This window comes from Mauremys reevesii, linkage group 1, assembly GCF_016161935.1.
Source record: "Mauremys reevesii isolate NIE-2019 linkage group 1, ASM1616193v1, whole genome shotgun sequence".
Taxonomy (NCBI): domain Eukaryota; kingdom Metazoa; phylum Chordata; order Testudines; family Geoemydidae; genus Mauremys; species Mauremys reevesii.
Genome location: NC_052623.1, coordinates 304,272,773 through 304,296,110, shown reverse-complemented (window position 1 = coordinate 304,296,110; position 23,338 = coordinate 304,272,773). Strand labels below are relative to the sequence as shown.

The 23,338-nt window shown below is 44.1% G+C and overlaps 1 long non-coding RNA gene and 1 pseudogene across 2 annotated transcripts in view; one reads left to right on the top strand and one right to left on the bottom strand.

Moving 5' to 3' along the window:
- Window positions 1-2,044: 2,044 nt before the first annotated feature.
- The window catches only part of LOC120386079, a 36,214-nt gene continuing 14,920 nt past the window's right edge, over window positions 2,045-23,338 (bottom strand). The window contains exons 2-3 of one of the 2 annotated variants that reach the window (XR_005589512.1): window positions 14,530-14,634; window positions 2,045-2,594 (exon numbers count right to left, since the gene is read on the bottom strand). This is a non-coding gene — a long non-coding RNA (uncharacterized LOC120386079). The remainder of the gene's footprint in view (window positions 2,595-14,529; window positions 14,635-23,338) is intronic. The other variant, XR_005589513.1, reaches the window with a different exon arrangement.
- Window positions 17,004-17,131, top strand: LOC120396166 (annotated as a pseudogene).

The following is a 23,338-nucleotide window of genomic DNA, read 5'->3' as shown; positions in this document are numbered from 1 at the left end:
CAAGACAATAAAATATGGTTGTCACTTTTAATAAATTAAATTGTGTTGTACCGTAAGTTCATGTGTTTTAATTTATTTTTCAAGGGCAAGCTACCAATCTGATCTGCATTAAAATTCTGGGTGTGTACTTATTGGTGTGTCCAATATTGGTGTGGTTGAAAATAAATCCCAACTCAGTTTCCTGACCACAGAATGGCATTTTTAACCCATATTTTACTTCACAAAAAGCACACATTTAGTTAGCAATTTCCTTAATGTAGCACAGTATACAACTGCATGAGCCAAGCCATGGCAGGAATTCAGAAACGCAGCAGGCCAGGGAGGCAAAGCAGCTACAAAGAAATGAAAGTGGAACGCCAATTTCCTTTACATCCTCTTCTTGAACGCTTTGGTCAGGTCAGTCAGTATGAAACAGGATACACATGGAGAGGTATCTGAACAGCAAGATGACTCTTCTGGGCAGTGACCCTTTTTTAATAGGGGACTAGATGGAATGTTATAATGACAAGGTTTCATGCTAATTAGATTTGAGCAATTAGAAGAGGAGAGGTGACTAGAGAGGAGTGGCAGCAGCAGGATCCCATGAGAAGAGGGAGTTATTAGGAAACTGAATTCAGAGTATGAGAAGTACAGTATCAGGGAGCTGAATGGACACAGAGCAAGATTTTGTGAGGTGAGTACACGCCGTCTCCCTCTTGGGTGGGGCAAGGGCATTGCAGCCCCATGGCTAAGCCCACCTGACCGCCCTTAATCTCAGGGCACCCTGGCCTAGCGACCAGAGTCAGTATAGGTGCCCTCTCCCTCTGTCAAGGCTGATTCTTCACTCTGGCACTTCGAGTGCAGAAGGTGGGGGCCCACAAGGATTCTAAAAATTAATACTGGCCACTCCAGGCTGGTATTAAACTTCCAAGGTTACAGTTTTTCTCTGACCTTGGCTGGGTAGATGCTGCCACCACCCAACTGCAAAAAAAACCCTTTTTTGAGAACCCAGAAAGGTGCCCCTGGGAATTCCTTCCTGTGGGGTACCCTCAAGGCCTTTCACCCCTCCTCCAGGGAAGAGCTGAGAAAGAAAAACATCAGAAATTAGCTGTTGCCCCCAGCTAATTAAACATGCACAAACCTCTTAGGACACAAAAAACCCAATCCTGTTCTTTAAAAAGGTAAATTTTATTAAAAACAAAAAGAAAGAAAATACATCTGGAACTTAAGCTTTTTGCTAGATCTTAAAAGAAACAATTACAAAAATTAAGCATCAAGATAGCTCTCTTGAGGTTCAGCTTAAAGGTTACAAGCAAAACAAAAGCATCTGGGGCTAGCACAGAGGAGTCTACAAGCCAATAAGAAATAAAAGAAATAAACCTAATAGTGTCTTACTAGACATTCCTTAATTTACTTACATATCTGGGGTTTCAGATAAGCAAGTTTGAGGTCTGAATTGATGATTTTTCATACCTAGCTTAAAGCTTCTCACACCATAACTGATCCCTGTTCCCCTCTTTCCCAGAAAACACCACACAGACAAAGGGAAGGTTTTTTCCCCCCAATTTTAAAAAGTTCTTGCCCTCCCATTGGCTCTTTTGGTCAGGTGCTCACTCCTTTCCTTTTACCTGTGGCCTTGTTAACCCTTTACAGGTAAAGCAAGTAGAGAACAGTTCCTAACAGGGGTTTTATAGCTAACTGGCTGGCTGGGTGTCCATCAAAGGGAGCCCCTCCTCACCCCCACTTCATTTATCACACCTTCAGAGCTGTGTGGCCTAATGGCCAGAGTCAATATGTCTGCCCTCTCCCTTAGAGTGATGTGGCCTGATGGCCAAAGTCAGTATAGCTGCCTTCCTTAAGGCTGTGTGGCCTAATGGCCACAATCAGATAGGTGTGTGATTTAATGGCTGTAGGGGGGTGGGCCACCGCCTGGGGTGGTGGTGGCTGGGGCCAAGGGACCTGGACCCTCCCTACTCCACCGGTCTTGTCAGTGATGAGTTTTGTCAATGATGAGTACACTCATCACTGGGTCAGCAGAGATCCTACTGCAACACGTTGACTTAGCTTTTGGTTCTGCAACCATATCAATGTATAGTCCCCCTTGGCTACCTCCTACTCTGTCTCCTTAAGCACCGGTCTTGGCCACTCCAGGGTCTACAAGTTCCTCAGCCTATGCTGCTCTCAGTAGCTCTGCCCTCCCTTGGGTGTCTTCAGGTAGCTGGGTAACAGCCCAGATCTCGCAGGTTTGGCTTCCACAATCTGGGGCTTCAGCAGGTCCCAGGCTGGAGCTGGTAATGTGTGTCCTCCCTTCTCAATGGTCAGGCCTGACTGAGCTGAGCTGCTTCCTTTTATAGTGCTTCTCCAGTTAGAGCATGCCCAGCAGGGGCGAGGGAACATGGCTTCCTTAGCCCCTTCTTTGTTCAGTGAAGGGTGAGTACACCCCATGACAGAAGAGGAATAAATAAATAAATAGAAAGAAAGAAAGAAAGAAAGGGTCAGGGAAAAACAGACCAAAATCCCCTTGAGACAGAAAAGCATAACAGTTCCTCCTCTTCCTCTCACTGCAATGACTGTGGGGAAGGCTTGAAATGCTGCCTGACTTGCCTTTTCGTTCACTGTAAGAATAAGAACATAATTTATTTTCTCCATTGAGTAAATTCTGGCATGATAGTAACTTCATAGAGCCAATGAGGAGTAAACTGAGTTTAGGGGCCAGTACTGATACCCTTTAATAATACAGTGTGGACAGTGGGGTTACAGGCATATTTATGAAAATATGAGACTTTGCATCATTCTTTCTTGGTAATACACACGTAGGCTAGTGCTTCATCCAACAGACAGTAAGTAAATATACTTCAACTAGTCATACTGAGTTTTTAGTTTCCCACTACTGCAAGATAATAGGACCTTTGCTAGCTTACAAGTGACACCTTTCTCATCAGTCAGAGACCAACATGAGTCATTCTCCTCCATTAAGATTTCATAATCTCTTTCTTTATAAGCATGCAGATATTAGTATAACTCTGGGAATAAAAGTTTAACAGGAATTACTGAGCAGAGAGGGAGGACGACAATATAAAAAGCACTTCATCTAGAAGTTGAAGGACCTTCTCTACTAGATTAAGACCCAGATTACTTGGCAATGCACTGTTCAGCTGAATATCCTCCTGCTGTAAAAATCGGGGGGGGGGGGGCGGGGGGGAAGGGGAAAGACACAGAATTCTAAGCAAAAGCAAAAATATGATCATTAAAAATTGTAGAAAGTTTGACTTCCTGGATGTTCTAAATTTCATCTATTGGTCATCTATTGACAGTGCAATTGTGACTTGCAATAAAATTAAAGTTTAAATGGGATAAGTTAACACAGGAAGCCTTACAAAAATAATTAAATTAAAACCAGCATTTTAAAATACATTTATAAAGAAATTGTTGGTATGGCTGAGAGATTCAAATACTGCTTTCAATTTGATTGTCATTCCCCCTGCTTTTCACACATGTTGCAAGAACATTTATATACTCATTCATAGTGTTTTTTAAAATGTATTTTTAAATATTTTTTTAAAAAAGACATTTGTTTAAGAGGCATATTTGTATTCTGCTTTAAGATTTCCCTGTTGTGAAACCATGTAATAAACATACAGTTGTGATTAAAGTATGAGTGTTTTGAGTCCCAGAGTAGATTAAACCAATTTTTAAAAAGAGATTCGTTTTTCATTATTTTTCCCATCATGGGACCACTACAGGGCAGAGTTAAGGTTGCTTGAGAGCCTAATTGTGCATTGTAGTATCTTAATATATTAGGACCTTTTTTTAAGTTTAACCTTAACTCTGAATCTCTTGGGTTTGCAATGCTTGGTTTTGGGAATAATTACAACAGTCTTCTGATTTTTTTTTATTCTTGAGGTAATGTTGGGAGTACATCTCAGTAACTCGAGCCTAACATGGGTTTTTGGTTTTTTTTGGTTGGGAATGTTATCCTGGGACCAACACGGTTGGCTACAATTACACTGCATAGTTAGGTAAGTGTCCAAAATGAAAAACATGTTACAGTAATTGCTGTGTGGCTTAATGTTTATACAAGCACTTTGACCCCTCTCCTGGAAAACACTATTGAAATGAAAAATGATTATTTGAGCTTATGTGGTAGTATATGCAATAAAGTGATATGAAATTTCCCCTTTTTTAGCTGCTCATAATATTTTTTTGGACTGAAGTTTTCCCTGCCTAGTCACATCCCAGAGACAAATACTATTTTTGAAAGTTTAAGCAAAATCTGTTCAAGCTATTTTGAGTTCGGTATTTTAAAAGACTGAGAAAAAAATAACTTCATGTTCAGATCAGAGAGGCATAACACATCTAACTCAAGAAGGGTGGTGAACCAATTTTGTTTAACTTTGCCATGTTTTATGATCTAAGCAATGTCCCAAGTTTGAAGAAAACTGGTTCAGTACTTTTGCAGTTATGCAAGTTGAAAGTTCTTTTAATGAATATTCAATAAGATTAGTTACTGGAACAAAACCTCTGTCACCAAATGTCAAAAGTGCCCGTGTACAATGGACTTTGCTGTTAGGCTTTTGCTCGATCTAAAGCAGCTTAAACTTTAGAAATCACATACTTGGATAGAAAAACTAATGCAAAGTTTGAAATCTACAAACCTTACAATACTTTATGAAGTCTAGGACACCGATGTCAGGAGGCAGTTATGGCAACACTAAAGGAATAACAAAAGGGCTGAAATCCAAGTCACCTGTCACTGAGTTGCCTTTATGTGGTGGTAAGGTAGACATTTGAGAATCATAGTTGTATCCTTGCACCTTGGGTAGTCATTTACACCAGTGTAAAACAAGAACAAAGTTGGTTCTAAAAGGTCCCATTCTGATTTGGGATAAGATCCACACACCTGTGCAAGTCACTTTTTACACTAGCCTGCACATCTATATTTGGAGTTTGCACCAGTACAGCTCCATTGGCATAGTTACACCAGTGCAAAAAACAAACAAAAACCTCAGGTGTAAACAAAGGCCTATGGTGGCTATACAGGTCTAAAGTCTGATTTATCTACCTGTGATGATTATTGATGTTCAAATCCCTCAGTGACAGGTACATTAGAAATACACATACAGAATGGTTAAGAATGTTCACTTATCTTTATCAAGTGATCTAAAAGTTAAAATCAACTCGAATTCAGGACTAGCTCAAAATTTGGAAACTTTAACATGCATAGAACTTTTAAAGCCATTAATTAAATTTTCTTTAAAATTTGGCTTGTTTGGTAGGACTCATTAAGAGATGGAAAAAATATCAAACCAAGTTTGAAGACTGCATATATTGTAACTTATGGTATATAAAGGCTGTATAAAAATCCATTATGTATTATATTATTTTGCACAATTTGAGATGCTAAGTGGGAAAGTTAAGATTGATTTTTAAAGTTTAAACTCTGCATTTCCTTGAGTGATTGATTTCTATATAATCTTGTGTTTTATACCGTGACCATCACCCTGGTACTCTGCCTTTAGTACTGCATTATCCCTAGTTTGTATGTAGAATTATTTCTTTGTTACTACAAAAGTGATGTTAAGATGTACCTTGGAAGTAAAAAATACACATTAAAAAAGGAATACCACAATTGCTTCTTAAATTCCAACAATTTTCCCCCCCAACAAATGTAGTAATAGTAGCTTAAAATCTTTACTAGTCAAGAATGTCAGTTTAATTGCTGCCAAGGTACTTTTTCAGAGTTAAAAAGCCTTTAGGTTTTGATTAGCATCTAGGACGCACCATAACTATTAAAATTCTGTGAAGCATAAATCCCTCAAATGCCCATTCTCCTGAAGTTCTGGGGTATAACAAGTTTGTTATCGGAAAGTAAAAACTCATATGAACGTTTTACAAAATAAAATCTAGTAAAAATCCCTCTTCTGAATAGGGAAAAAAGTAGAAAAAATGTTCGCCCACAGGCCACAGTGGATACAGCAAACTGATTCTCACTTATAATCTAAGTTAATGGGTATTATGAAACATCTCATTGCTATGAAACTGCTTAAAATCCATGGTTGTTTGCACTGTTGTTGTAGCCATGTTGGTCCCAGGATATAAAAGACAAAAGGTAGGAGAGGTAATACATTTTATTGTACCAACTTTTGTTGGTGGAAGGTACACACTTTCAAGCTACACAGAGCTCTGAAGAACTTGAAGAAGAGCTCGAAAGCTTATACTGTCCACCAACAGAAGTTGGTGCAATAAAGAAATTACCTTACTTACCTTGTCTCTCTAAATCATTGTGCCTATTCAAAATAAGCAAATGTACATCTAAAACCACTTGGAGCAGGTGCCTGATCTCCACTAGAAAAATATGAATGATCAATATGGTATTTTTTAAAATACCCACAGACTTCTTGCTTTTTACAATTCTTCATCAACTTCCTCCTGAGTTTACTGACACTGAATGACTTGATTTTTTAAAAAGGTTTACACCAGGGGTCGGCACCCTTTCAGAAGTGGTGTGCCAAGTCTTCATTTATTCACTCTAATTTAAGGTTTTGCATGCCAGTAATACATTTTAACATTTTTAGAAGGTCTCTTTCTATAAGTCTATAATGTATAACTAAACTATTGTTGTATGTAAAGTAAATAAGGTTTTTAAAATATTTAAGAAGCTTCATTTAAAATTAAATTAAAATGCAGAGCCCCCCGGACCGTTGGCTGGGACCCAGGCAGTGAGAGTACCATTGAAAATCAGCTCGCATGCCGCCTTCAGCACGCGTGCCATAGGTTGCTTACTCCTGGTTTACACTTTCCTTGTACCCAGGTGCGTAAATCCTGAGTGATCAAAGAGTAGCCCTGAAGTTTTTTTTAAGTGTGAAGGGAAGCAATGGTCTTTTTGGTGTTTTGTCCCTTCAAAGGGGAGGTCCTTCACAGTTGTTTGAAACTCTTTAGGGAAGCGGGATAGGTGCAGCTAAGAGGCTCGTCTCATCATGACGGCAGTAGAGATGGAGCAGGCTGACACATGAGCTGCATGGAATGCAGACTGGAGTGATGTCTTTGCTACCAGTTGGCCTTCATTAATTATGGCCTTAAATTGTTCCTTGTGTGAACCTGGGAGTTGCTCAATACAGGAATTGAGTTTTGAAGACTTCTGGCAATCATATTTTGCCATTAAGGCTTGATAGTTCGCAATGCAGAACTGAAGAGTGGCTGAGGAGTATGTTTTCCTCCCCAAAAGATCTAGGTGCTTCCAATCCTGGTCGTGGCGGGGGGGGGGGGGGAGGTTTGAAATGGTGCTGGTGGCCTCTTCAGTTTACCACGTCCACTATGATTGAATTGGGAGGCTGGTGAGAGAAGAGAAATTCTGTGTCTTTTGCTGGCACAGAATACTTGTTGTCGGCCCACTTACATGTTGGTGGGACCGATGCAGGGGTCTGCCATATGAGTCTGGCAGAGTCCAAGAGTGCCTTGTTAATACGGAGGGCTACTCTGGATGAGGGAGAAGAATGTAAAATGCCCACTAGTTTGTGGTGTAACTTGGTCACCTCCTGTAGTGATACCTGCAGTGCCTCTGCCACCCTCTGGGCAAGCTCCTGAAATAGTTTAAAATCATCTGCCAATAATGGAGAAGGGGGCATACCCCTCTTGTCTGGTGATGATGAGAAATTAGCCTGAGGGGTAGCTTTCTCCTCGACTTCAGTCTCTTGTTCCTCTCGTCCATTCAGGGGGGTTCAGATGCCCTCGATGCAGCAGCTGAAGGAGAATGTCTCCTTGGCTGCTGGTAGGCCACGCTGGAGTTATGGGAGGCATGTTGTCTATGAGCCTACCAAGGATTCCAGTAAGGCAGGGGTCTCAAACTCAATTTACCTTAGGGCCAGTGCCAGTCCTCAAATCTTCCTAGCGGGCCAATGTCACTCATGCTGCCCAGAACCCGCCCCCCAAAAAAAACTCCATTCCCCACCTGCCTAAGGCTCTGGGATGGAGTTTGGGTGGGGGAGGAGGTCTGGGGTAGGGGATTGGGGTGCAGGCTCTGGGAGGGAGTTTGGGTGCAGAAGGGGTGAGAGGTTGGGCTCTGGGAGGGAGTTTGGGTGGGGGAGGGGGTCATAGGTGCAGGCTCTGGGATGGAATTTGGGGGCTGGGCGTGTGTGGGGAGGGGGTGCAGGTTCGGGGAGGGAATTTGGGGGCGGAAGGGTGTGTGTGTGGAGAGGGTGTGGGGGTGCAGGCTCTGGGAGGGGGTTAGGGGGTGCAACGCTTACCTGGGGCTCCAAGGCGGGGCGGGCTGGGGGGCCTCCACACCCTTCTGCCCCCAGGCACCGCCTCCACGCGTCCCATTGGCCGCAGGGGCGCTCGGGGCGAGGGCAACACATAGAGGCACAGCCCCGCCCCACCCCTGGGCTGCAGGGAGGGGCCGGCAGCCACTGGAGTGAGCAGGCAGATGCTGCTCAGCTCTGCTGTGCTGCCGGGGACTGGGGCCCCTGAGGGGGGAGAGCCTGGGGGTGGCAGGTGGGGCCAAGGGAGAAACCCACCCCCAAAACTGCTGGAGCCCCATGGGCCACATTGGGAGGGCTCATGGGCCACAGAGGGCCCGCAGGCCAGGAGTTTGAGACCCCTGCAGTAGGACCATTCAGAAGGTGGGAAGAGAAGGAGCCCGATGATTGGTACCATGGCTGCCCATACCGGGAGGCTGAGGATCAGATGGATTGTATGGTTGTGGTCCATAGTGGAACTGGGCACCATATGGAGGGTGAGAAAAACAGCAGGAAACCACGTCCTCTTGCTCACTATCTGACTCAATGGATGAAGAAGGTGGTGCACAGTATGAGGTTGCCAGTGAGTCAGGAACACTAGATGAACTCAGTACGGGGGCCCTGGCACTGAGCAAAGGTGAATCCGGTGTATCAGACACCAAAGGTCTGTTGCGTACCAGAGGTCCAGTAGTGCCCAAGGTGTTGGTACCGGAAGTGATTGTCAGTCATGAGATGTCTGTTCCGAAGGAGTCAGTGATACCGACCTGAGGGTATGGTCTGTCAGTACCTGGTGTGCCGCAGGCAGTAACGATGTCAATGTCCGTGCCACAGGAGCCTTTCCTGGGGTGGATTCTCTATGTCTCTCATGCCCAGTAAGTACCGATGACTCCTTTCAGCTTGATAGGGACTCACTGTGGGAACTTACAGCAATTTTCTTAGAGGCCTTGTATGAGTGGCTCGTAGATGTCTTCTTAGGCTCACTTCCCTTAAAGGTAGAGCCTTGACTGAGCCTTAATCAGTGGGCGGGGCATTCACTCAGGCCACGGCTTTATAAAGCCGCGCACAAGTGACCAGGGAGCTTTGCGAACAGGGGCTGCTAACAGGGAGTTTCGCAAGGGAGTTTAGGAAGGGAGTGGGAGTCCCTCGCCAGCCCTAAACCCCTTCCCTGTGGTCCCCCTAAAACCTATAAACCAAACCACATTCCAAAACCCTTTCCTGTAAACCACCCTTCCACTAACTAGGAGACAATGCAGGCAGAAGCCCAGCAGCAGAGTGGGGGCTATCCAGTTTATTGCACTGAGTGTTGCATGTATGATTACCTGCCCTGTGGGCGGGTGGCGTATGTGTGCAGTCGGTGCAAGGAGCTTCTGGCCCTCAGAGACCATGTATGGGCTTTGGAGGCCAGGGTGGTGGAACTGGAGGAGCTAAGAGAGGCAGAGAGGTATGTTGATGAGGCTTTCCGGGACACTGTAGAATTGTCCCACCTCCGCTCAGACAGCTCCTGTGCTGTTGAGGAGGAAGAACGGCCCAGGGAAGTAGAGCAGTCAATGGGAGCAGAGGGAAACCTTCCCATAGTTGGGACCCTCCTTCCAGATGGTGCTGGGGTTGCCTCTCGCACTGAGGTTGCCTCTCTGGGGGAGGGAACTCCAGTTTCTAGGAAAAGGCAGGTGTTAGTAATGGGAGATTCGATTATTAGAAATGTAGATAGCTGGGTCTGTGATGACCGGGAGAACCGTATGGTGACTTGCCTGCCTGGTGCGAAGGTTGCGGATCTCTCGAGGCATCTAGACAGACTTATGTGTAGTGCCGGGAGGAGCCGGTGGTCGTGGTACATGTAGGTACCAATGACATAGGGAAGGGTAGGAGAGATGTCCTGGAAGCCAAATTTAGGCTGCTAGGGAAGCGACTGAAATCCAGGACCTCTATGGTGGCATTTTCAGAAATGCTCCCAGTTCCACGCGCAGGGCCAGGTAGGCAGGCGGAGCTTCAGAGTCTCAATGCGTGGATGAGACAATGGTGTAGAGAGGAGGGGTTTACGTTCATTAGGAACTGGGGAAACTTCTGGGATGGGAGGAGCCTATACAGGAGAGATGGGCTCCACCTAAACCAAAGTGGAACCAGACTGCTGGCACTAAACATTAAAAAGGTTGTAGAGCAGTTTTTAAACTAGGAGATGGGGGAAAGCTGACTGCTGCAGAGGAGCGTGTGGATTGGACACAGACTTCTCTTAGGGGAGAGTCTGATGATAGAGAATCTCCAGGTTATAGTCAGGAGCAGAGGACTGAAAAGTATAATGTAAGGGCCGGATCAGATGATAAACAGTCACATAAAAAAGAATCTGGCACATCAGAAAAAGGCAGGCTAATAAACAGGGACAAGTTTTTAAAGTGCTTGTACACAAATGCCAGAAGTCTAAATAATAAGATGGGTGAACTAGAGTGCCTTGTGATAAAGGAGGATATAGATATAATAGGCATCACTGAAACCTGGTGGACTGAGAGCAATCAATGGGACACAATCATTCCGGGGTACAAAATATATCGGAAGGACAGAACAGGCCGTGCAGGGGGAGGAGCGGCACTATATGTGAAAGAAAGTGTAGATTCAAATGAAGTAAAAATCTTAAGCGAATCCACATGTTCCATAGAGTCTCTATGGATAGAAATTTCATGCTCTAGTAAAAATATAACATTAGGGATCTATTATCAACCACCTGACCAGGACAGTAATAATGATGATGAAATGCTAAGGGAAATTAGAGAGGCTATCAAAATTAAGAACCCAATAATAGTGGGGGATTTCAATTATCCCCATATTGACTGGGAACACTTCACTTCAGGACGAAATGCAGAGATAAAATTTCTCGAGACTTTAAATGACTGCTTCATGGAGCAGCTGGTACGGGAACCCACAAGGGGAGAGGCAACTCTAGATTTAATCCTGAGTGGAGCACAGGAGCTGGTCCAGGAGGTAACTATAGCAGGACCGCTTGGAAATAGTGACCATAATACAATAGCATTCAACATCCCTGTGGTGGGAAGAACACCTCAACTGCCCAACACTGTGGCATTTAATTTCAAAAGGGGGAACTCTACAAAAATGAGGGGGTTAGTTAGACAAAAGTTACAAGGTACAGTGACTAAAGTGAAATCCCTGCAAGTTGCATGGGCCCTTTTTAAAGACACCATAATAGAGGCCCAACTTCAATGTATACCCCAAATTAAGAAAAACAGTAAAAGAACTAAAAAAGAGCCACCGTGGCTTAACAACCATGTAAAAGAAGCAGTGAGAGATAAAAAGACTTCCTTTAAAAAGTGGAAGTCAAATCCTAGTGAGGCAAATAGAAAGGAGCACAAACACTGCCAACTTAAGTGCAAGAGTGTAATAAGAAAAGCCAAAGAGGAGTTTGAAGAACGGCTAGCCAAAAACTCCAAACGTAATAACAAAATGTTTTTTAAGTACATCAGAAGCAGGAAGCCTGCTAAACAACCAGTGGGGCCCCTTGATGATCAAAATACAAAAGGAGCGCTTAAAGATGATAAAGTCATTGCGGAGAAACTAAATGGATTCTTTGCTTCAGTCTTCATGGCTGAGGATGTTAGGGAGATTCCCAAACCTGAGCTGGCTTTTGTAGGTGACAAATCTGAGGAACTGTCACAGATTGAAGTGTCACTAGAGGAGGTTTTGGAATTAATTGATAAACTCAACATTAACAAGTCACCAGGACCAGATGGCATTCACCCAAGAGTTCTGAAAGAACTCAAATGTGAAGTTGCGGAATTATTAACTAAGGTTTGTAACCTGTCCTTTAAATTGGCTTCGGTACCCAATGACTGGAAGTTAGCTAATGTAACGCCAATATTTAAAAAGGGCTCTAGGGGTGATCCCGGCAATTACAGACCAGTAAGACTAACGTCTGTACCGGGCAAATTAGTTGAAACAATAGTAAAGAATAAAATTGTCAGACACATAGAAAAACAAACTCTTGAGCAATAGTCAACATGGTTTCTGTAAAGGGAAATCGTGTCTTACTAATCTATTAGAGTTCTTTGAAGGGGTCAAACAAACATGTGGACAAGGGGGATCCGGTGGACATAGTGTACTTGGATTTCCAGAAAGCCTTTGACAAGGTCCCTCACCAAAGGCTCTTACATAAATTAAGCTGTCATGGGATAAAAGGGAAGGTCCTTTCATGGATGGAGAACTGGTTAAAGGACAGGGAACAAAGGGTAGGAATTAATGGTAAATTCTCAGAATGGAGAGGGGTAACTAGTGGTGTTCCCCAAGGGTCAGGCCTAGGACCAATCCTATTCAATTTATTCATAAATGATCTGGAGAAAGGGGTAAACAGTGAGGTGGCAAAGTTTGCAGATGATACTAAACTTTTAAGACCAAAGCAGATTGTGAAGAACTTCAAAAAGATCTCACAAAACTAAGTGATTGAGCAACAAAATGGCAAATGAAATTTAATGTGGATAAATGTAAAGTAATGCACATTGGAAAAAATAACCCCAACTATACATACAATATGATGGGGGTTAATTTAGCTACAACAAGTCAGGAAAAAGATCTTGGCGTCATCGTGGATAGTTCTCTAAAGATGTCCACGCAGTGTGCAGAGGCAGTCAAAAAAGCAAACAGGATGTTAGGAATCATTAAAAAGGGGATAGAGAATAAGACTGAGAATATATTATTGCCCTTATATAAATCCATGGTACGCCCACATCTTGAATACTGTGTACAGATGTGGTCTCCTCACCTCAAAAAAGATATTCTAGCACTAGAAAAGGTTCAGAAAAGGGCAACTAAAATGATTAGGGGTTTAGAGAGGGTCCCATACAAGGAAAGATTAAAGAGGCTAGGACTCTTCAGCTTGGAAAAGAGAAGACTAAGGGGGGACATGATAGAGGTATATAAAATCATGAGTGATGTTGAGAAAGTGGATAAGGAAAAGTTATTTACTTATTCCCATAATACAAGAACTAGGGGTCACCAAATGAAATTAATAGGCAGCAGGTTTAAAACAAATAAAAGGAAGTTCTTCTTCACGCAGCGCACAGTCAACTTGTGGAACTCCTTACCTGAGGAGGTTGTGAAGGCTATGACTATAACAATGTTTAAAAGGGGACTGGATAAATTCATGGTGGCTAAGTCCATAAATGGCTATTAGCCAGGATGGGTAAAGAATGGTGTCCCTAGCCTCTGTTCGTCAGAGGATGGAGATGGATGGCAGGAGAGAGATCACTTGATCATTGCCTGTTAGGTTCACTCCCTCTGGGGCACCTGGCATTGGCCACTGTCGGTAGACAGATACTGGGCTAGATGGACCTTTGGTCTGACCCGGTACGGCCTTTCTTATGTTCTTATGTAGAGAGTTGCAGTGAGGTTTCTCACTGTCTGGGGTCTTGGTACAGCTCGGATAGTTGAAGGGTGCCTCTAGTAAGAGGAATTTGAGTCTCAGTTCTCTATCCTTTCTGAACTGGGCTTCAGTTGCTGGCAAAAACCACACTTCTGTGGGATGTTTCTCTCTCCCAGGCAGGGGACGCACTCAATGTGTTCGTCAGTCACTGGGATAGATTCCTTGCAACTGAGGCATTTCTTGAAGCACTGGGAGCCGGGCATATCCTGTCCAGTGGGATCCCCAGACAGGGGGTTGAAGAAAAGAACAAAGTTCAAATTAAAGTTCTGGTTTTTTTTAAATTAACATCAAAATAAAAGATAACGGGAGTAAAGGAAAGAAAGGGAAGCTCCAAAGGCTAGCTAAAATTAACAATTCTGAAGAGATTAACAATCTGCTAATGGACAGCTAAAGCTCTGTCTTTAGCCAGGGATGGTTGAGAAGCAACTGAAGAGGGTTTGCCCACGCAGCGCTGGTTAGCCTTGTGGCAGAGCACTGGAGGGAGGCAGTGCATGTGCAGGCTGAACGGACGCTGCTACTAAAGTTCTCCAGCAGTGCAGGAACGCAGACACACCTATGGTGGAGAGCCCACAGGGACACTACTTGAAGAAGATGACACAGATATCACACATTTCAGTCATTTGGAGATTAGATGGGTGGGTTGGAAGCACCCCTGTCCTGCCCACATTGCTGAGAGATATAAGGAGAGAGAGGAGCAGCTCAGGCAGCCCCAAAGACAATTAATGAAACCCACCATTAAAGCAGCCCTTCCATAAAGTTTATGCTATTGTCATGCTCTCCCCCTGCCCAATTCATGTCAGCTGCCTTCAATTAATGCATTATCTTTCCATGCTCCCCAAAAACACACATGCCACCTGTTCCCCCTGCTAATGTTAATGCCTTCCAGGCCCTACTTACCTAGGAGTGAGGAGTGAAAGCCCAGGAACTCCCAGCTGCAGTTCTGGGCCCTTTGCTCTTCTCTTCCCCCTCCCCTCCATGCAGCCTTTGAGGTAAGGTAAGGAGCTACAAAGGAAACAAACCATCCATTTTACAAGGGGATGGGTGATAAGGAAGTGGCTCTGTTGGCCTGACACACTTTTCACAGAACAAGTAGGGAGTAAACAGATTAGCAGAGAGAGCCCAGCTCTGCTCCATCCTTCCCTACGCATCCTATGAAATTATGAGCAGTCCAGCAGAGCCTCTCCTTTCTTGCCCCTCCCCTATCTAAAAATCTATTGGAAGATCTGACACAGCTCTTTAAACCTCTCTCCAGAAGGGAAGAGTAGTGGTGTGTGGGGGACACAGGAACCAGAGCTGCAGGAGGAGGCTCTCCTTCCTCTTCATGTTAGTCAGCAGCACCTAGCTCCAAACAGAAAGTGATATGTATAATATAAACCAATCCGTTAAAATAGTCTGTGTCAGAGTATTTAGCCTGTAATTCCTGGACCAGCTCCTAGAAGCAGTGCATTTTGGGAGTTTCAAGTAGCCACCAGCACTCTGTGGGACAATAGCAAAATGATTAGATGAATTGTTTGGCTAATTTGTATCCACACTGGTAGTAAAACAGCTGAAAATAAAATGGTCCTTAGACCTGCTGAAAACAAGTTTCAGTCAAATGTTCCTGGAATATATGAATTAGTTGGATTAAAATGCTTTTGCATGTGCACATGAGCTGCTTAAAAAGCATTCTGGTAGAATGGCTCATCAAACAGTCAGTTTCTCTCTAGTAAAGAGAAGGCCAAAGGGTGGAGAGGCTTCCAAAAATTACCTCAAAGATGTCAGGGCCTTCAGGTTGTTTCACATAGAGAAATAATATGAAATTTTTTCTCTAGCTTAGTTCCTTCCATCTGATCTCAATACACTTTATAGATATAACTGAAATAAGTCTCAAAATATTGCTGAGGTATGGGAAAATATCACCGTTTTGCAGATGGGGAAATCAAGGCACAAGTTACACAAAAGTCTATGGCAGATCTGAGATTAAAATCTAGAACTCCTGATTCCTACCCCTGTGCAAACTTCCATTCAGCACCTCAGAGCCAAAAAGGATTTTGTTTTGTAGCCCATGAAAATAATGTTCCACTCACAGGAAGTATCTCACTCACAGGAATTGATGGTGCTAGACAGTATTTGCTGAGTCCTTCAGCCCAATTTCAAGTTGATGAGCAGCAATTTCTAAAGGATGGAGCTGTCCCAATTCAGTAAAGGTAGCCATTTCTACAGGCTCCAGTCCTGTCAACTGCTTTTACCTCTTCCATGAGACCACAAATTCAGTGAGCTTGATACAAGGTGCATGGAGGGAGCAAAATATCTTAACTGCAAAATAACCTTTAAGTCCATAAATACAAATTTTAATGTATAGCATCCATTTAGAATATCTTGTTTCACTCTTAAATTATGCCGGATTCTTAACTGCTCTAATTGTGAATTCATAGAATATCATGGTTGGAAGGGACTTCAGGAGGTCATCTAGTCCAACCTGCTGCTCAAAGCAGGACCAATCCCCAGACAGATTTTTGCCCCAGAGCCCTTCAAGGATTGAACTCACAACCACCCTGAGTTTAGTAGGCCAATGCGCAAACCACTGAGCTAATTAACTGCAGCAGTCCATTAACATTCAGTTTTATACTAACCTGGTGTTATTTATGTAACTAGTCTATACTTTTTGCATATAAATAATAGTCGGCACCTTTCATAGCATTCTCCATGGCCATAAGAAGTATTTTGATATAGCCAAGGTACTGCAAGGATATTTTCAGGGACTGAAACATTGCAAAGGTTCCTTGTTGGTTTGTTTTTAAGTTACATCACAAACTTTATACTACTTCTTAAGTATCATCTTGGTGACTATCATTTTCAAAGTTCTTATAAATAGAGAATGTTTTCTTGAACAAAGGGTGAAAAAGACGATTAATGAGTTAGGGCTGATTTCCTGACTATATGTTCTAAAAATGGTTGAGTGGTACTTGTATTATTAAGTGCACTACAAATTTATACATTTTAGATCAATGGAAACTCTTTTAAAAGAAAACTAAAGAGCAGTGTCATCCTTCCCATGACTTGTTTGTTTCCCACTTGGAAAACCTTCTCTACCTTGTGTTTTTAATGGAGTATGAACCAATATGTGTTTGTCAGTTAATTGCTATTACAGTAATTAGGGAAGGAGCAGAGGGCTCTTGCTTTAACTACTTTGCCACATAAATGGAAGTTATTATTTCTTAAACTAAAGATGAAATGCTAGACTTAAAGAAATACAAATAACACTTTGCAGAAGTTTACAGAAGTTAAGATATGCTTAATAATTTCCTTCAAGATAATGGCCCTGAGTTCTTCATTGCTGTACACCTTGTATAATCACTTACACCTGTGCAAGGTGCTACCAAATCAGAAAGGTAGCTTATTTTGCACAGGACTATATATTAAAGGATTTTTTAGAACAGGAAGATGGAATAGGAGCTTGCTCCATCCACTTCATGCATTGACCTGGTATTGCAGTACCTCCAGGAACAGTGCACCTCCCCTCGGGCAGACTATTGTGGTTACTAGTAAATAAGTACACAATCTGAAGGGCAGTGGAAAAATCGAGCCCTGTATTCCTTTAAAGTAAACATTAAAAATGTACCATGTGTATTAGCCTCATAGCGGGACATATAGCAGATATACACTTTATTTTTATAAAAATATTTACTCTTTACAGCTACTATCTTTTTATATATACAGAACTTGATCATAGTCAGATGGGGATAATGGGCATCTGTCCCAGACTTTACACACCTTCTTGCAAGAGAAGATATTATTTTAAGCCAGCCTTTTCATTTTAAGAAATTATCCTTGAAATGCTTAATTGCACATACAATCCTTTATGGATGTTAAATTACTCAAAAGAGTGATTCCAGCAACAGCATTCTCATTAAGTTGTTTCATAAACACAAAGACTGAAGTTAAGCAGGATGTTAGTGAAAGCAGAATACAGCATTAAAAGTATACCGTAACTCCTAAGCAAGTCTCCAGCAGATCAGTACTACCCTTCATTCAATTCCACAGATGATTTCATTAACCAGCACCCATAAAGGTCTTATTCTCACATGATTTGACCATCCCAACCCATCTGCCACTTTCCCTTTACTTCTAGGTCTTGTCTACACTGGCAAATTTCTGCACAGTAAAGCAGCTTTCTGCAGTGTAACTCCCGAGGTGTACACACTGCCAAGCTACTTAGTGTGCAAAAACCGCGCAGTAGCAGAGCTGTAAAAAAACACCCCGATGAGAGGCATACAGGTTTCTGTGTGGGGGTTACAGCGCCACAGTGCCAGTGTAGACACCCTGGTCGATTACAGTGCTGCAATTGGTCTCCGAGAGGTGTCCCACAATGCCTGTTCTCACCTCTCTGTTCATCAGTTTGAACTCTACTGTCCTGCCCTCAGGTGACCAACGCCTTAAATTCCCCACCCCTTAAATTCCTTGGGAATTTTGAAAGTCCCCTTCCTGTTTGTTCAGTGACGTATGCAGTGGTCTCAGTGTATCTTTCCAGGCAACCATGCCTGCTCCACGCACCAGGCGATCCCCCACTTAGAGCAATACTGAGCTGCTGGACCTCATCAGCATTTGGGAAGAGGAGGCTGTCCAGTCCCAGCTGCGCTTCAGCCGTAGGAATTATACCTACAGATTTCATGATTCATGACAGAAAGGGGCCATGCCTGGGACACACTGCAGTGCAGGGTCAAAGTGAAGGAGCTACAGAACGCCACTGTGCCATCACTGGGGGTGGGGGAGAACCATTGCTGCACATAGGCAAGCTGCATAAGGGCCAGGGTGAAAGCCGCAGTCTTGGAGAAGACCCTCCCTTGATTCCCTGCTCACCCTCAGCACCGAGATATCTTCCATAATTAACACAGCCTGTGGAAAATGTGGGAGACAATAATGATTATAAGGCTCCCACTACAGTGCCGTCTCTCCCCAAGAGCTATGTGCCCAGTGTACAGTACCATTCTGGAACACTGATTTCCCCTGCCCCTCTGGTTATTCTCCATTTTGGGTGTCTTGTGGCTCATGTATGCTTGCCAGGGGTCAGTCAGTTAGTGATAGGTATGTGAATAGTGGCTGTGTTTTAAATCACTGAATCAGTGGTCTCTGTATTGGAAACAATACTGCTTCTGTAAAACGTTGTATTTTGGCTTCACAAATATGACCATGGAGCCCAGCCCCCTTCTTTGTTATCGTCGGCTGAACGGCTGAGCAGAATTAGAAAGCGGCCACGAAGCACTAAAGAGGACTTTCTGCGTGATGTCATGATGCACTCTGCGGCCATAAAACAAGAATTGAAGGAGTGGCAGGACCACAGGCACTGACTCCATGGGTGCTCCAAGGCTGGAGCACCCACAGGGAAAAATTGGTGGGTGCAGAGCACCCACCGGCCGCTCCCCACCCTGCCCCAGCTAACCTCCGTTCCGCCTCTGCCCGTGTGTGCCGCCACCGCTCTGCTTCTGTGGGGGGTCAGCTGGGCAGGAGATTGCAAAACTAGTGAGAAGGTGAATGCCAGCAAGGGGGAAAACAGTGTCTTGCATCCCTGAGGCTAGTGTGTTTTGGGAAAGCTTAGGATGCAGCAGAAAGCCAGTTTGGACTTGTACAAAGAGCACAGGCGATAGAGGTCCCTGAACGAAACGCCCCAAAAAGAGCCAAGGACTTAAAACCCTCCTGAAAGCTGAAGCAAATTGGAGATCAACAGCGGACCCTGGACGACCTGTGCACAGGAGAGAACTCCCGTCCACCTCTTCCCCCTTCTTAGTACGTTACACCCAAGCTTGGCCATCCCCTGGTAGTGCGTGTGTAAGTATGAAAGTGGGTTAGAGCTTGGGGCACTAACGCTTTCTTTCTTCCTTTGAGTGATGCTGGGAGCCCCCTCACTCAGCGCTGTTATTTTATTAATAAAGCTTTAAAACTCAGTCACTTGGTGTTCTCCATCATCTCCTCCCCTAATGATTCTGCAGCCTGAGCCTGATCACCTAATGCCTCAGGCAGATTGGTAACATAAATCTGTCACACCATCACAGTCCAGCCCTGCGGACTCCCAGTACCCACTGCACTCAACATCCCTCTCTCTGCAGTTTAGCCCTGCTGAAGTACAGTACCCTCTGCACTGTACTCCGAAGGACAAGGTTGCATATGATACCTGGACATACACAAATCTTTAACTGTCCAGGGACCCCACCTTCTCCTAGGACCCTCCCTTCCCCCATCCCCCACAGTGCTGATGTGTTTGTTTGTCTCTCTCCTCCAGTTGTTGTTTTTTAATAAAAGAATTGTTTTGGTTTGAAAGCAATCTTTATTCCATTAATTGAAAGCAAACAGAGCCCTGCAAAGCAACAGGCAATTTTCTTAAATCTTCACAGTGCATTGTCTGCACCAATCACAATCACCTCCTAGCATTACAAGCACTGCACTCCCAAGCATAGCAACAAATATTAGTGGCTTTCAGCTTCAAATTGCTGCCTCAAGGCATCCCTGATCCTTCTGGCCCCACACTGCGCCCCTCTAATAGCCCTGGTCTCTGGCTGTTCAAATTCAGCCTCCAGGTGCTGAGCCTCAGTAGTCCAGCCCTGAGTGAAGCTTTCACCCTTCCCTTCACAATTATTATGGAGCATATAGCATGTGGCTATAAGCATAGGAATATTGTCATCGGCCAGGTCCAGCCTCCCATATAGGCAGCGCCAGTGGGCCTATAAATGGTCAAAAGCACACTCAATCATTCTGCACTTGCTCAGCCTGTTGTTGAACTGCTCTTTGCTGCTGTCAATTTGCCCCATGTATGGCTTCATAAGCCACGGCATTAAGGGGTAGGCAGGGTCTCCCAGGATCACAATGGGGATTTCGATCTCCCCTATGGTGATCTTCTGGTCTGGGAAGAAAGTCCCTGCATGCAGCTTCCGGAACAGGCCAGTGTTCTGGAAGATGCGTGCGTCATGCAGCTTTCCTGACCAGCCTGCATTAATGTCCTTGAAATGCCCATGGTGATCAACAAGCGCCTGGAGAACCATAGAGAAGTACCCCTTTAGATTAATGTACTAGGTGGCCTGGTGCCAGAATTGGAATATGCATGCCATCTATTGCCCCTCCACAGTTAGAGAAGCCCATTTGTGCAAAACCATCCACAATGTCATTCATGTTTCCCAGAATCATGGTCTTTCGGATCAGGATGTGATTAATGGCCCTGAAAACTTCCGTCAACACAAGTCCAGCAGTCGGCTTTCCCACTCCAAACTGGTTAGTGACCGATCGGCAGCAGTCTGGAGTAGCCAGCTTCCACAGTGCAATCGCCACACGCTTCTCCAATGACAGGGTAGCTCTCATTCTTGTGTCCTTGCACTGCAGGGGTGGAGTGAGCTCATCACACAGTTCCACGAATGTGGCTTTCCTCCTCCGAAAGTTCTCTGATCCCACCACACAGTGCTTGTTTTCCAAGCCCAAAAACAGCATTCCACTGTGGTCAGCACTTCTGTGAATGCCACAAGCAATCTCATGTCGTAGCTACTACATGTGGCGAGATCAACATAGAACTCCGCTTGCCTTTGTAGTTTAAGGAATAACTCCACTGCCACTCGTGACATGTTCATAAGAGCGAGTAGCATATTGGTCAATAGTGCAGGATCCATTCCTGCAGACGGAAGAGGCAGAGCGCGCAGTACACAAACCATTGAAAGATGGTGCCAATGCAGATGGAAGCACAGGGATTGCTGGGATGCAAAGCAATGCATCACGGGGCACTGTGACAGGACCCAGGATGCCCCGCGACCCCCTTCGCCTTCCCACAACTCTGAGTGGCAGAAGAGGAAGAGGTGCTCTGTGGGATAGCTGCCCAGAGTGCACTGCTCCGAATACCGATGCAAGTGCTGCAACTGTTAACACACTACTGCGCAGGCAGCTAAGTGTGAACACACAACAGCGGTTTCCCTTCAGCACTCTCTGAGCGGCGATGTAACTCTGCCAGCGTAGACGTACCCTTAAAAATCCATGAGTAGGTAAACATCCATCCAATTGATCCTCTCAGATCTCTCACTTCCTCAGTGGAAAGCACTTAACTTTCAGGATAACTTGCAACTTGAGACCATTACTCCTTGTTCTGTCATCTGGTACCACTGAGAACAGTCTAGTTCCATCCTCTTTGGAACCCCCTCTCAAGTAGTTGAAAGCAGCTATCAAATCCCCCCTCATTCTTCTCTTCTGCAGACTAAATAATCCCAGTTCCCTCAGACTCTCCTCATAAGTCATGTGCCTCGGCCCTCTAATAATTTTTGTTGCCCTCCGCTGGACTCTTTCCAATTTTTCCACATCCTTCTTGTAGCGTGGGGAAACAATAGTACTCCAGATGGGCCTCACCAATGCTGAATAGAGGAGAATGATCATGTCCCTTGATCTGCAGGCAATGCTCCTACTTATACAGCCCAAAATGCCGTTAGCCCTCTTGGCAACAAGGGCACACTGTTGACTCATATCCAGCTTCTCGTCCACTGTAACCTCTAGGTCCTTTTCTGCAGAACTGCTGCCTAGCCACTCAGTCCCTAGTCTGTAGCAGTGCATGGGATTCTTCCGTCCTAAGTGCAGGACTCTGCACTTGTCCTTGTTGAACCTCATCAGATTTCTTTTGGCACAATCCTTTCATTTGTCTAGGTCCCTCTGTATCCTATCCCTACCCTCCAGCATATCTACCACTCCTCCCAGTTTAGTGTCATCTGCAAACTTGCTGAGGGTGCAATCCATGCCATCCTCCAGATCATTAGTGAAGATATTGAACAAAACTGGCCCCAAGACCAACCCTTGGGGCACTCCGCTTGATACCGGCTGCTAACTAGACATGTATCCATTGATCACAACCCGTTGAGCCCGATGATCTAGCCAGCTTTCTATCCACCTTATAGTCCATTCATCCAGCCCGTACTTCTTTAACTTGCTGGCAAGAATACTGCTGGAGTTCGTATCAAAAGCTTTGCTAAAGTCAAGGAATAACATGTCCACTGCTTTTCCCTCATCCACAGAGCCAGACAACTTTTACCTATTCATCAGCCTTTCAAAAGTATACGTTAAATTGTTTCTTCCTCAGACTATTACTGCTATTATTCCTTTTGAAGCTGGACTGCCTTTTAGGCACAGTATATAGACCAATAGTCTCTTTCAATTACAAATACTATACTGTCAATGTTAAAGAGTTCCATATGTAGGTGTAGCAGAATGTAGGAATATAGTCAAAGGGCCAAACACTGCCACTTGATAGTGCAGCTAAGTATATGAGAAGGGGTTTTAAAATGCTGTTTTTCTCTTGAGTCCCTCCAACCACCCTACAACCCAGCTGTGGTTCCTCTTACACTTTATTTTGTCAAATAACTTAACTTGGTTATCACTGAAACATGAGTTACTTATACTGGGATAACAACTAGACACCCCAGAGTCCTATTTTGCTGGGAACTATACACACACATAAGGAAGATAGTCCCTGATTCAAAGTGCTTACATTCTTAGGCCCTTATGAGTGCTTACATTCTTAGGCCCTCATCCTTCAAACATATACATGCTTAACTTTATGCATGAATAGCCCATGACATCAGTGAGGCTACGCATGTGTACAGTTAAAAAGCATTTTTTAATGTTTGCAAGTTCAAGGCCTAAACATGTGAGAAGAATAACAGGTGAATAAAACAGATAAGTGTGAGGGCAGGACATGGTATAAATTAAGGAA